The sequence below is a fragment of the Amblyomma mixtum genome, chromosome 3, assembly GCF_055824585.1.
Source record: "Amblyomma mixtum isolate Tamu chromosome 3, ASM5582458v1, whole genome shotgun sequence".
NCBI classification, from domain to species: Eukaryota; Metazoa; Arthropoda; class Arachnida; order Ixodida; family Ixodidae; genus Amblyomma; species Amblyomma mixtum.
In genome coordinates, this window is record NC_143014.1 from 13,470,776 (window position 1) to 13,484,174 (window position 13,399).

General features: G+C 50.5%; 1 protein-coding gene, 1 long non-coding RNA gene and 1 pseudogene across 6 annotated transcripts in view; 2 read left to right on the forward strand and 1 right to left on the reverse strand.

Annotated features, from left to right (window-relative positions):
* Positions 1-13,399, forward strand: part of RhoBTB (Rho-related BTB domain containing) — a 451,872-nt gene that overhangs the window by 394,056 nt on the left and 44,417 nt on the right. The window lies entirely within an intron of this gene.
* LOC149349256 (uncharacterized) lies at positions 1,083-8,596 on the forward strand (annotated as a pseudogene).
* Positions 10,056-12,153, reverse strand: LOC149349257 (uncharacterized). Its single transcript, XR_016289995.1, has 2 exons — positions 11,442-12,153; positions 10,056-10,334 (listed from the first exon to the last, which is right to left on the reverse strand). It is a non-coding gene; the product is annotated as an uncharacterized LOC149349257 (long non-coding RNA).

The window sequence follows — 13,399 nt, forward strand, 5'->3', positions numbered from 1 at the left end:
ATTATTTATTACGAATATATATACACAACTGATTTACATATGAAGAAAGATTTCGGCCTCTCCGCTTTAACTGCCTCATTTCCACGACTCCGGACCACTGCCGGCCACCACACGGCCAACCCTCCAGCCGCCGCTGAAGTAACTCGCGTCTCCAACGCCACGCTCTCGGCCCCGGGCCAACCACCGGCCGCACACGACCGATCTGTCCGACTGCCACACACCCAACCTCCGGCGCTCTCCTTCGCGCGCACTCATCTCGTTACATTCCCGCCAAAAACTTCATCCTCAGCCAATAGACAATCCTCCCGCCAAAACTTACTCTTTAGCCACGCCCCCACCAGGGGGGCGTGGAACCGGCATGGCTGAAGCACTGCCGCTCACGTTTTTCCTGTTGCTTTTGCAGGTTAGTAACACAAACTTGCACTGTTTTCGCGCACATTTCATTTTGCCGGTTCCACCCCATGTGTTATTTGCTTGTCTCAGAACTCACTCGCAGCCGAAAGCTTACTGGCGTCGTCGTTTTCGGTTATTGCGTCGTATTTCCTTTTATCTGTTGCTGCTACTTTTATGTGGTGACGTTGAGCCTAACCCAGGTCCGTCTACCGCAGAAACTCTGCAGATGCTCCTAGATGGCCAAGATACGATTAAGGCCAAGTTGAGTGCAATAGAACTGACGCAAGTTGAAAGTAAGAGAGCCATGCATGATCTCGGCAGCCGTATTGCATCGATAGAATCAAGAATAGCGAGCCTTGATGAAATGAACTGTGCAGTTGGTGAATGGAAAAAACGATTTGAAGATCAGCAGCGGATGTTGAGTTCAGTAATGGCAAAGGTTGAGCATCTGGAGAACCAGAGGAGGCGCTGCAATTTGCTTTTCTTTGGTGTCGAGGATACAAAACCAAACGAGTCAAATGAGGACTCAGTAGAATGCGTAATTGACGTGTGTAAATCGAAATTAGGTGTTCAATCCGTAAAACTAGAAATTGCTCACAGGTTAGGCAGATTCAAGTCCGGTAGCAACCGTCCTTTAAAAGCGATTTTCGCCTCATACGCTGACAAGCAGAAGGTTTTAAAGAGGGCTTATAAATTGAAAGGAAGTGATGTCAGTATTTCAGAGGACTTTTCTGAGGAAGTACGTAGAAAGAGAAAGTTTCTATGGCAGTTCGCGAAATCACGAGAACAAAGTGGCGACAAGATCAGCCTCAGGTATGACACTCTTATTATAAACGGCGAGAAGTACTTGTTTGATGATAATACAAATAAGGTCGTACCGATAGTAGGTGATAAGGCCGGTGATACAAAGGAGGTAGTACGGGTTGAGTGACGGTGTGGGCGTAATGCAACGCTTATTTCCTTTCTTGTAATTAACTGCCGTAGCATTAAAAATTCGCTGTGGCTTAGCTTGGTTAAGCCCGGTAACTGCGAAAACAATATCCGTACCTACGCCATGGTACAGCTGGTAGTGTAGCAGGTCCTTGTGGTTAGACTTGTGGTGGTGCATCGGTTATACAATCCGATCAAATCAAATCCAAACCAATCCAATCAAATACCATCCAATCAAATACAAACCAATCCACTCCAATCAAATCCAATGCAATCCAATCCAATCCAATGCAATGCAATCAAGGAGGATATATAAAACTTGCTGGAGTGGAAGCCGCCTATACGCGCCTATGCGGGAGAGTGAAGCCTTGGCGGCCATCTTGCCAGTGGCAAAAAGCAGCAGTGCGCAACCGCGCTCGTGCTTCTTCGCGCTGCCTATGAAGTTGCTCGCGTTTACAAAACAATGAAAGCAAGCGGTTGGGGTTGTAAACGTTTATTTTTCATCCATCAGCAGCCAACCGGCATGTAGAAAGCAGTTAACCTGAACAAATATTAAGGAAAAAAAGCTTAATAATCAGACGCACAGTAAAAATAATGGTGAGAGGCAACCTACTGATGATTGAAGATAATCACCCTTGACAGAACTGGTCTGACTTTATTCTTGATCAATTCCCGATTTCCTTTGTCATGTGATGTATCCTCACTTTCACGTACTCTTCAGCGATTTTTTTGCACAAATTGTAGATATGATTGTCAAGCGGATCGAAGTCAAGGATGTGCTCCTCCAGTTTCTGGAACCACTTTTTCTCCGAGGACACATCCAGGACTTCCAAGATAAGGTGTTTTGCCCTTGCCAGCACCGTTGTAATGGCATCACATTCAGCCTGCAGCCGTCGCAGCCCCTTCTCAACTGCTTCACACAGGCCAATGACGTCTTGCGACGGCGAAACAAGTCCACCCCGGCTCTTCTGCTTAATTAAAGGCGCAAGCGCATCAGAGTGCAGGGCTGTGATGCACTGATCGCATGTTGTCGTTGCACTTACTTTTCGCACAATGAAGCCTGCTATATATGGCACCACGGCACCGACAAAAGCAGAAAGACTTTCGGGCCAGTCAATGCGATGTGTGTAGTCGTGGTCATCGGGCTGCAGGACTGATGACCTGCGCATGTCAGTGACCGTGCTTTTTGCATCTACCATGGCTACAGTAGTGGTTGAATTCAAGATGGAGACGATGTCTTGGGAGCAGTTTCCAGAATTGGAAGACGTCACTTCCGTCTGAACCAACAGACGCTTGTATGCAGCCATGAACTGCGCAGCTGTTGGATTGTTGTTATGTCCCCCTCGTCCACGTATGGACCCGAAGAAGTTCTCGGCGTGATCTTGACTGAGTTTGTGGGTCAGCAAGTATTTCAGCTGATCCTGGCCAACAAGCTCGTCGAACATTCTTTCGGTGCTTGCCATGCATATGAAAAAGCCAACAAATCCAGTTTTTTTTAGTCCTTCTGTAACTGGACGTCCTGCCGGATCTCTCAGCCCGTTTATGTACGCCCGGGTCTCCAAAAAGAATTGCTTCCAGCAGGATTCATTCTGCTTACGAAGAGGTGCCTTATAAGACCTTGCTAATGGGTTCCTGGAGTTCATGATGTCGAACAAGTGATCGAAAATTCTAATAAACTTTGATGTTGCGCTGGCACCCTTGAATTGTGGCAGCTTGAGCACTTGTTCGCAGAAGTCCAAGGCATCGGCAACTGAGGCACTGAGTGCTTGTACAGCATATCGGACCTTCATTTTTTGCTTTTTCCACTGAACGTGGACCTTTGTGAGCGTGTTGCCAAGACGCAAACCCTCTCCACGTTGCAAAGCCTCCAATGCTACTACATAAGCCCACTTCACATGCTTTCCTTCAGCGTCGATGAGGTGGCTTACGGTTGCCAATGAGTTGCGGATGAGGTTAATCATATGGCAGGCATCTAAAATAACGTGAGCATTTTTAGTGCAATCAGCTGGGTTGACAAAGCTTGTAATAAACCCATCAGAGTCCGGTCGAAGCTGAGCACCTAAGCACTTAGCCATAGTGAAGTTCGATGAGGCACCGTCAAATGTAAGAGAGACAACTTCAGCCTGAACTGATGCAAGCTTCTCAATACATTGTTTGGTCAGCTCCGCCCTCTCCGCTCCAGTTAGTGTGTCATTTAAAAAGTATGCGACTGGCATCTTGAGTCTGTTGTTTATACCAACAATCATGAAGACACACACATTTCTGGCTTCGGGGAGACTATCATCATCTAACCCCGTTCCAAAGTCTACGTACCCGACAACTTTGTCTCCAACGAGTTCTACGTGTTTCCTTATGGCCATGTCATCTACGACCAGAGCGCAGTAGAACGGTTCACTCCGTGCTTGTGCAAACTTTTCGAGGAAACAAAATGCCTCACTCGTGAACTCAGGAGCTCCGTGGATTGATCGATACCAGTCCCGAAGTGTTCGCTGTGACGGAAGGGCACCATTGAATTTGGATCGGACGTACTCGTATGCGGCTGGAGAATAAAAATGTAATGTCAGCGCGAACGCACGGAGCTCAGGTGGGTACTTGCCCTTTTGTTCGTTGCTTGCCCTGCACAGAAGTTGTTGAATGTCACTTGAAAAGGCAGATGCAAACACGTGCGAGCCTTCCTCGGACAGGAGTTTTCGTTCTCTGATTTCTTTTATGATTTCTTGTGCTGTCTCATTTCTCTTCGCAAGCCTTCGCTTCGTTTGCTGCAACATCTTAATTTTCTTCTTCAACTGTGTTATCTCTTCTTCAGAGGCACTGACTTTGTCCTTGTACCATTGTTTGCTCGGCGGAAACGCAGTTGATGGCTCTCCAACTTCAGGCATTTCGCAGTCTTGATGCTTGCGCTCTGAACGCTTCCTTTTTACCTGAAATGGACACCACATATTTTTGTTCAGTCCCAAGTAAGAGAAAAGTGTAGCTGCGAAAGCAAATGGGTTTCATTTCTTACCATGAACTTAGTGCTTCATAAGACGATTTTACAGAAGGGTGAAGGGCGCTTCCATATTACCACGCAATCACAATAACTGTTACCACGCAATCACAATAACTTCTTTTCAACAACGAAGCAAAAAAATTGCGCGCACGGCACTCCTTTTTTTCCACGAACACAATTTTTCAGCACGATACTAAAAAAAAACCACTAGCGACAAGAAGCTCAGACGTTTCCTTCCATTTGCTTCCATCCACTATCCGACAAGAACCTTCGTCGAATCTCGACTTCGGCAGTCGTATTAATGCCACGAACACTTCTCACGTGAGAAAGGCGAATAATTCTGCCTAGCGTGTCATGGTTTAACATTCTCCAGTAATACTCACGGGCTTCTGTAAGTGCTGCGGAAAAGCAGGAAACACAGAAGGCACACTTCCCGCGCGCAGCCGCGTCGTCTGTACGGTGCGGTCAAAGCACTCGGGCGCGAAGTGTACGGAGCACAGGCGATCTCGATCTTTTGCATGCCATCTTTCACGGCGAACGGCCCGCTCCCACAGGCTCCGCAGCTCGGGATCTTTTGGAAACCTGCCAGTAATTTAGGCACTATTATTTGTTGCACACATCTATCACATCAGTTTGCGCCGCTCGACAACGCGCGCGTATGGCTCAATTGAACACGTTTTCGTGTACTTACAGGTGGAATGTGAGGCCACAACCCTTCTTCAGCCTGTTTGCACATCCGTAGGCAACGCAAGAGGCAACCATTATCAAACCGTTGGTATATATCCTCCTTGAATGCAATCTAAACCAATCCAATGCAATCCACTCCAATCCACTGCAATCCAATGTAATGTAATTCAAACCAATGCAATACAATCCAATCCACTCCAATCCAATGCAATCCGATGCAACCCAATACAATACAATCCAATGCAATCCAATGTAATCTAATGTAATCTAATCCAATCCAGTCCAATCCAATCTAATCTAATCCATTCTAATGCAATCAAGGTCAAATGAACGTCAATGGTGGTCACCGGCCGCGGCACGGTAAAGGCGTGAAGTACAAGTAGTATTGCTTTCGCAATAAAAACAAGGTTGATGAATTTGCAGCTCTAATTGATATTGCCACCTGGTGTTCTCAGGTGGCGCTTGTCGAGGAAGACGTTGAAGTGTCTCGCGCTGGCTGGCTGCCGTGTTCTGCTGGTTAGCGACGTGTCGCCCTATCTTCCGTGACATATTTTGGTGTAGGAGCTGGGTACAGATCCCTGTATATGTCTCATACTCCTCCGGATATGCTGGGCTCCAGTGCTTCGCTAGTGGACACCCCTGTGCACCGTGCAAGCCGGAGAAACCAAGGCCTACCTCCCGAACATGGGCCATTGGAGTCTGCCAGAGCACCCTCCCATCGACCTGTCATGCCAGCTCCAGCCGACTATACCTTGCAGAATCCACGACTGCCCAAACCATTCCATGGCAGTCAGCTCGAAGACGTCGAAGACTGGTCAAGTTTGAACGCGTCGCCTCGTTCAACCAGTGGGACGACGACGCCAAGCTTCGAAACGTCTTCTTCAGTCTGGAGTATCGTGCACGTACCTGGTACGAGAACCGAGAAGACGCCTTAACATCATGGCACGAGTTCCGCCTACGCCTCCTGGAGACCTACATCATCACGGATCGTCAAGAACGGGCTGAACGGACTTTGCAGTCTCGTATTCAGATGCCGAACGAGACTGTCACCATGTACGTGGCGGACATGACCCGGCTTTTCCGGCGAGCTGACCCGGCCATGCCCGAGCAGAAAAAAGGGCACCACCTCATGCGCGGCGTTAAAGAACAACTGTTCGCTGGCCTCGTGCGCAGTCCACCAGGGACTGTTGCTGAGTTTCTCACGGAAGCGGTCACGATGGAGAAGATGCTCCTGCGGCGGTCTACCACCTACGACCGGCCGGTACTCGCCGCTTCACTTACAGAGCCGCTTCTTGCCTTCGGGGCTAACCCCGATCTTCTCCGCGACCTGATCCGCTCCGTTGTGCGCGAAGAGCTCCAGACGCTCTTCGGTGCTCCCCTGCCGACGGCCGGCTCTCTCGCTAGCCTCGTCCGCGAAGAAGTTCAAGCCTTGAGACCTTCGTTCCCGTCTGTTGACCCGTCGCCTTTTCCCACGGAGTCCCGTCGGCCAACGTATGCTGAAGCCCTGCGACGTCCTGCGCCCTCTTCGGCGCAGTTTCCTCCGTCCAATCAGGGCTCACTGTTTTCCGCCAACCCCGACGCATACATCGACAACCGACGATCGCCCCAGCGGAAGACAGACCTGTGGCGTGCACCAGATCGGCGCCGTCTGTGCTTTCACTGCGGGGAACCCGGTCATCTGTATCGCCAGTGCCCGTATTGACAGCTTGGGCTGCAGGGGTTCCCTGTCGACATGCCCCGCCCACCAATGGGTCAACGACCTCGGGAGATCGAGGACTACGTGGCCCAGCAGCGCAGGGCGACAATTCCCCAGCGGCAGTCTCGGTCTCCATCATCACGCCGACCTTCGCCACAGCCCCAAAGCTACTCCGGAATGGCGCAGAGACGGTCGCCAAGTCCCCGCCGAGAAAACTAAAGAGAGCGACCTCCGGGGGCGAGGCCGCTGGAAATCGATGCGAACAAGACCCCCCAACAACGCGAACAGCGACCAACCGCGATTTAAAGGCAACGACTGCAGTACCTGAACTCGGAGATCGATTCTCGTTGGATATACCCGTGCTTCTCGACCGCTATAAGTTTAGTGCTTTGGCGGACACTGGCGCTGATTTCTCGATTTTAAGCGGAAAGCTAGCGGCGCTTTTTAAAAAGGTAATGACGCCATGGTCCGGCACGCAGATTCGCACGGCTGGCGGACATGTCGTAACTCCGCTTGGCCTGTGCATGGCAAGAGTCCAAATTCGCAGCTCCACATTTGTTTTCAGCTGCCTAGTTCTACCTGACTGCTCCCGTGACTTTATCCTTGGCGTTGATTTTCTCCGGGAGTATGGAGCTATTATTGACCTCCGAAAACGCAGTGTCACATTTTCTACCGAGAAAGCTGAAGTTTACTCCGAGGACTGTGAACGCCGCGCCGCCCTTCGAATATCCGCCGAGAGCGTTTGGATTCCGCCACGCGCCAGTGTTTTTGTGAGTGTTCACTGCGACGGACTACGTGAATTGAAAGCGGTCGCAGAAGGCAACCTGTCCCTTTTGCTCACCCACGGCATCTGCTCAGCGCGAAGTCTCATCCATCTCCGTGACGGCCGGTCTGAGCTCCTGGTGACTAAATTCACTAACGAGCCTCGGCATCTTTTTCGTGCTACTGCCATCGCATTCGCCGACCCCTTTGCGGAGATTTCTGAATGTTTCGCGTTCGAAGCTGTTAAACCTTTGCGCCCATCCCTCGACGCTCTTGACATCAGTCCGGACCTTTCGATGACTCAACAGCGAGAACTACGTGCCCTCCTACTCGTACTCTACCTGTTTCGCTTCTTCGTCGAAAGTCCGGCAAACGGCTCTTCTGAAGCACCGCATCATTACGCCCGACGATGCTCGCCCTATCGGTCAGCAGCCGTACCGTATCTGCGCCTGGTCATCACCTGGTCATCACCTGTCGTGCTGGTGAAGAAAAAGGATGGGACACTTCGCTTCTGCGTTGATTATCGAAAACTGAACAACATCACTAAAAAAGACGTCTACCCGCTGCCTCGTATCGACGACTCGCTCAACAGACTTCGTCGCGCCCAGTTCTTCTCCTCAATTGATTCAAAGAGTGGGTACTGGCAGATAGAGGTCGACGAGCGGAACCGCGAAAAAACGGCTTTCGTGACCCCCGACGGACTGTACGAATTTAAAGTGCTGCCTTTTGGGCTATGTTCAGCGCCGGCAACTTTGCAGCAGATGATGGATACCGTTCTCGCTGGACTGAAATGGCAAACTTGTTTGGTTTATCTCGATAATTTTGTCGTGTTTTCCGAAACCTTTGCCGAACACCTTGAACGCCTGAGGACAGTATTAGATGCCCTCCGATCGGCCGACTTGACGCTGAAGCCCGAGAAGTGCCACTTATGGGTACAAAGAGCTGAAGTTTCTCGGTCACCTTGTGAGTGCCGATGGCGTTAAGCCCGACACCGAGAAAACTGCTGCTGTCGCCGACTTTCCTGTTCCTACAACAAAGAAAAGTGTGCAACGCTTTTTGGCTCTGTGCGCATATTACCGCCGCTTCATCGCCGACTTTTCGAAGATTGCTGCACCCCTGTGCGGCACCCTCACGCGCGATGATACACAGTTCGTGTGGGCCGCCGAGCAACAGAAGGCTTTTGCCGAGCTGCGCAGACGGCTGCTAACAACCCGTGTTCTAGCGCACTTTGATGAGGAGGCTGAAACCGAAGTCCACACCGACGCAAGCAACGTCGGCCTCGGCGCCGTACTCGTCCAACGCAAAGATGGCGTGGAACGTGCCATCGCGTATGCAAGCCGCACGCTTTCTCGCGCTGAAACAAACTATTCGACCACAGAAAAGGAATGCCTCGCGGTTACCTGCGACCTATCATTGATTATCTGGAGGGCCGAGCTTTTGTCGTACCTCGACAATTTTCTAGGAACCTGCCGGCCTTCTGCCTCCGGAACGGCATTTTGTTTAAAGGGATGCTGAAAGGTTTCCGAAAAAAATTGAGTGAAGAGATACACTTTACAGTTTTCCACCCTCGGAACTCGAATTTCTCATCGAAATTAGGCAAAAGAAAGCGCAAACCTATTTTATTTTGGCGAAAAGTGCCGCAGCAGCCTCGAGCCAGCTCGCGCGCCTCGTTGCCGCCTGTGATTGGCTGGGCGCCTCGTGACGTAAACACTGGCGTTGGCTCGGTGAGCCCGGCTCGGTCGCCGCCGATGTAGTACATGAAGCGCGGCGCGCGGTGTTCCGGTTGTTGGTTTGATGCTTATATCACGATGGAACACATCGAAGATTACCAGGAGGATCTTGGCGTCATACCCTACATGTACGAACCAATCGCAACGAGCAAACCGCTCCAAGGAAGCAACGATGCTGGCGCAAGCGGTGCTTTTTGGCTTGAACGAAAGCGAAGCGTCAGCATCTCCACGTGTTGGAAATGTCCATTGGTAAGCATACTTTTCTAGCCAAACTTCATTCAGAGATACAATAAATTAATTTTGAAGCGAGCAAATGTAGTATAGCACTGCTCCACGAAATTTTCCTAATACAATGTAAGCGGGATGCGATCGTCGGCATTGTTGTCTTGCCGCTTGTCGGTGCTGCCGCAAATCTGCTTGTAATCCACACAGACCATTAACAAGCGCAAGAAGTTATTAGGCTCTTTTTGCACGCAAATTTTATGCTGGCATCGCTTCGTGGTCGCTGCGTGCCGGCTCGGTTCATAACACACGCGAAAGACAGAAGTTCGGGCGCTTTGCGGCAGAACTCGTCGAGGTGACAAACGTGCGCCTTCCGTTCTGCGTGCCAAGATGGGATCTGGCAGTAAATTGAAATCCTTGTTTAGGCGAGTTGCTTCATACTGCAAGCCCTTGTAGGAATATCTCCATCCGTTTGCGGCCGCCTTTATCGCGCTGTTCTCGATGGCCTCGTGCTGCAACCAAGCAGGCCGAATCGCAAGGCTGGCTGTAGCACACGTGGCGCACAATTATATAATATTATTATTAATGTATGAAGCCATGCTGCACTCGGCAATTTTTTACGACTACATGTGTTATTATAAACGTATTCCTGGCAGAACACTTTACTGGTATTGGCTGCATTAGAACTTGAACAGACTTGTCAGCCTTGTCATCACTTTTAGAAAAGTTCGATGGCAGGGTCCTCAGCAGCATCTGCCAGTGGCATTCGACTTGTTGCACAGTCCTGATTTGTATTGCCGTTTGGTGTGGATTCTTGACTGCCTGGTGGTGCGCAGCCCCCAGGTGTGATGTCATTTTCCATGCACTCTTCATTTGCACTCTCGTCTGGTGCGCAGTCTTGATCTTGCAGCAGTTCAGCAAGAAACTGAAAGGCATAAGCCACATGATGTTATTGTTCCAAACAGAACAAAAGTGTGCTTCAGTATGAGTAAAATCTGCTGGTTTATTTCATAAACCATTTTTTTGATTGGCGAGCTCCGTGCGAAGTGAGATCATTTATTATATACCAGGTGTTCCTTTAGAAGGTCCAAAATTTATTTTAAAAAATGGGTAACTAACCTTGTATTAATTTTATACCTGGGGCTATATTGGGGGATACGGCAGACACCAGTAATAGGCAGAAGGCTTCCATTAGCTCACTAAAATGCATATCTTAATTAAATTTTTATTTTCATATTATGTTGTATTTGCAGATTTGGAGCACCTCCTGCAAATACTATAGCCAAGCAAAAAAGATCACTTTAAAAACCCTGACAGGCAACGTCAAGCGCTAATACAGAATCAGCGGCCGCGTCCGACGTAGATCGCTCAAAAAAAAAAGTTTGCGCTTTGGGGCCGGACTGCAAGCGCCATGACTGCGCACATTGGGCGCTGACGAGGCTGCTATCAGCCAGGCCCCAGGCGAAACCAAATTCAAAACGAAACGCCGCGCGTCCGTATACCAGAAACATGTGCAAACAGTTTTCTCGGCGCTCCGACCACAAAGAAAAATGTGCCGCGTACTACTCCCTATGTTCTCGCCACTGAGGGCTACGCATGAATCCTAGAATATCTGAGCTCCAACATAATTGAGTAAAGAGTCTGCATATAACGCCTTTTCACGTGCTCGCTTACCGAACGAAGTTCTCTGCTCACGCGCGACGCGCAGTCTCTGGTTGTGAGGTGCACTTCGCGTCGCTCCACCTCTTGCAGTATTAATAGCAGTTTAACGATTTTTACTCAGCCAAAAAATTTAGGGCCGAGTTCTGATATGAGTAATGCTGTACGAGATGCATGATGCATGCCTGCAAGCATAACAGCTAAGCACTTATTTTGTAAGCTGCAGTTTGCTGCCGTCCTGACATTCTCATTCTAGCGCCGTTCATCTCACTACTACCGGAAGTCTTGCATCCACGAAATTACGCGCCATACACTACACAGAACACCGGTTCGCGCAGTCAAATTCTCATAGAGTTAATACACAAATTCTTACCTCGAGCTTCCTCCTTTTCGCGAAAGCTGGCCTCGGTGGCGGTGACGAGCTCCTGTGCGCGAAGACAGACGGTATTGCGCCGGTTTTCAGTCCAGCTGACTTTGTTGACAGGCTCAATGAACGCATTATCGACAGGCTATGGTTATAGTCTTCATCACGAAAGTGGTCAGAGCATAGCACTGTAGTCTTTGAGGGCTTGAAATCCCTTCGCTTCACAGCAGCGACCCACCTCGCGGAAAGCTTCTTATTTCGCGGGAAATTATGAAAGACTACATCGTCGCGGCCGCTGGTGTTAGTGCAGCCGAAGGCTGCGCAGAACGCCGGCATGATGGTCCACCGCTTCACTCGATGCTGCCCACGTTTCTGTACGTCACCACAAACATAAAAAAGCACAAATACAGGAACACACGGCAGATCGAAGCAGCTTACGATGGCACGCACGCAGAAACAAGCACGGTCGCGGAGGCTGCGTGGCGACGGAACACCAATGTTTACGTCACCACCCCACGGTTTCCGGTTTCGGCTCGCATCGTCAGGGTCATCAGCAGCGCTCGGCGGACAGCGGGGGGCGGAGCTACCGCGCAATTTTAAATGGCGATTACGTCGCTCCTAAGTGATTAATCTGCAAAAAAATTTCACCCGCATGATTTTTAAGGTTCCCACATCCATACGTGAGCATCTTAATGAATTCGAAAATCTCTTCAGCTTCCCTTTAAGAAAAACTCCAGCACTGCTGACAGAGCGCACCTCCTCGTCATTCCGGCAGACCTCCGCGCCGATATCCTTCTTGCTTGTCACGATGAGCCCACCTCCGGCCACTTGGGCTTTGCCCGCACACTTGCACGCGTGCGCCAGGCGTATTATTGGCCCAAACTTTCCCACGCCGTCCAACGTTACGTCAGAGGCTGCCGCGAGTGCCAACGTCGTAAGGCGCCCCCTCTCAAGCCAGCGGGTTTGCTCCAACCTATTGAACCGCCTCGGATGCCGTTTGATCAAGTCGGCATCGATCTTCTGGGCCCATTCCCTGTGTCATCGGCCGGTCATAAATGGATCATAGTCGCGACCAACTATTTAACAAGGTATGCGGAAACTAAGGCGGTGCAGCGTGACACGTCATCTGAGATAGCCCAGTTTTTTATGCAACAAACCTTGCTGCGTCACGGCGCACCGTCCCACGTAATCACTGATCGAGGTACGGCGTTTACAGCACAGCTCATGCGCGACGTGTTCGAGCTCAGTCACACGAGTCATCGCAAAACTACTGCCTATCACCCACAGACTAACGGGCTCACAGAGAGACTCAACAGAACGATCGCCGACATGATCGCAATGTACATAGACTCGCAGCACAAAACCTGGGACGAGATTCTCCCGTACGTCACATACGCCTACAACACGGCCACCGAGGAGACGACCCGCTTTACACCATTTCGTCTGGTCTACGGACGTGACGTTCAGACGATGCTGGATGCCATGCTTTTATAGCGCCCGGCGACGCGCAGGCGCTGAGATCGGCGCTCCCGCGATAGAGGAAAATAAAGATGGACAGCGCGTGCTCGAAGCGCACGCCCGGCACCGGCTGTTCGGAACTAGAAGCCTGCCACGCTGGTCATCTTGCTCTGGTGTTCCGCTGCGACTCCGCAAATCTTCAACACTTCCATGCTGCACTGATGACCACCCACTCACGCCAGACGCCGAGCAGTTCGCTTAGCGCGCCGAGGAAGCACGTCAACTTGCCCGTCTCCACATTCAGCGGCAGCAGAGCACGGATGCGCGCCGCTACAACCTCCGTCATCGGCACGTCGAATACCGTCCCGGTGACCAAGTTTGGGTGTGGACCCCGGTACGCCGCCCAGGCTTGTCTGAAAAACTGATGTGCCGTTACTTTGGGCCTTACCGAGTTTTGCGCCGCGTAACAGAAGTGACTGGAGCAAAATGGTGGTTTGAGCTAGTTGGTA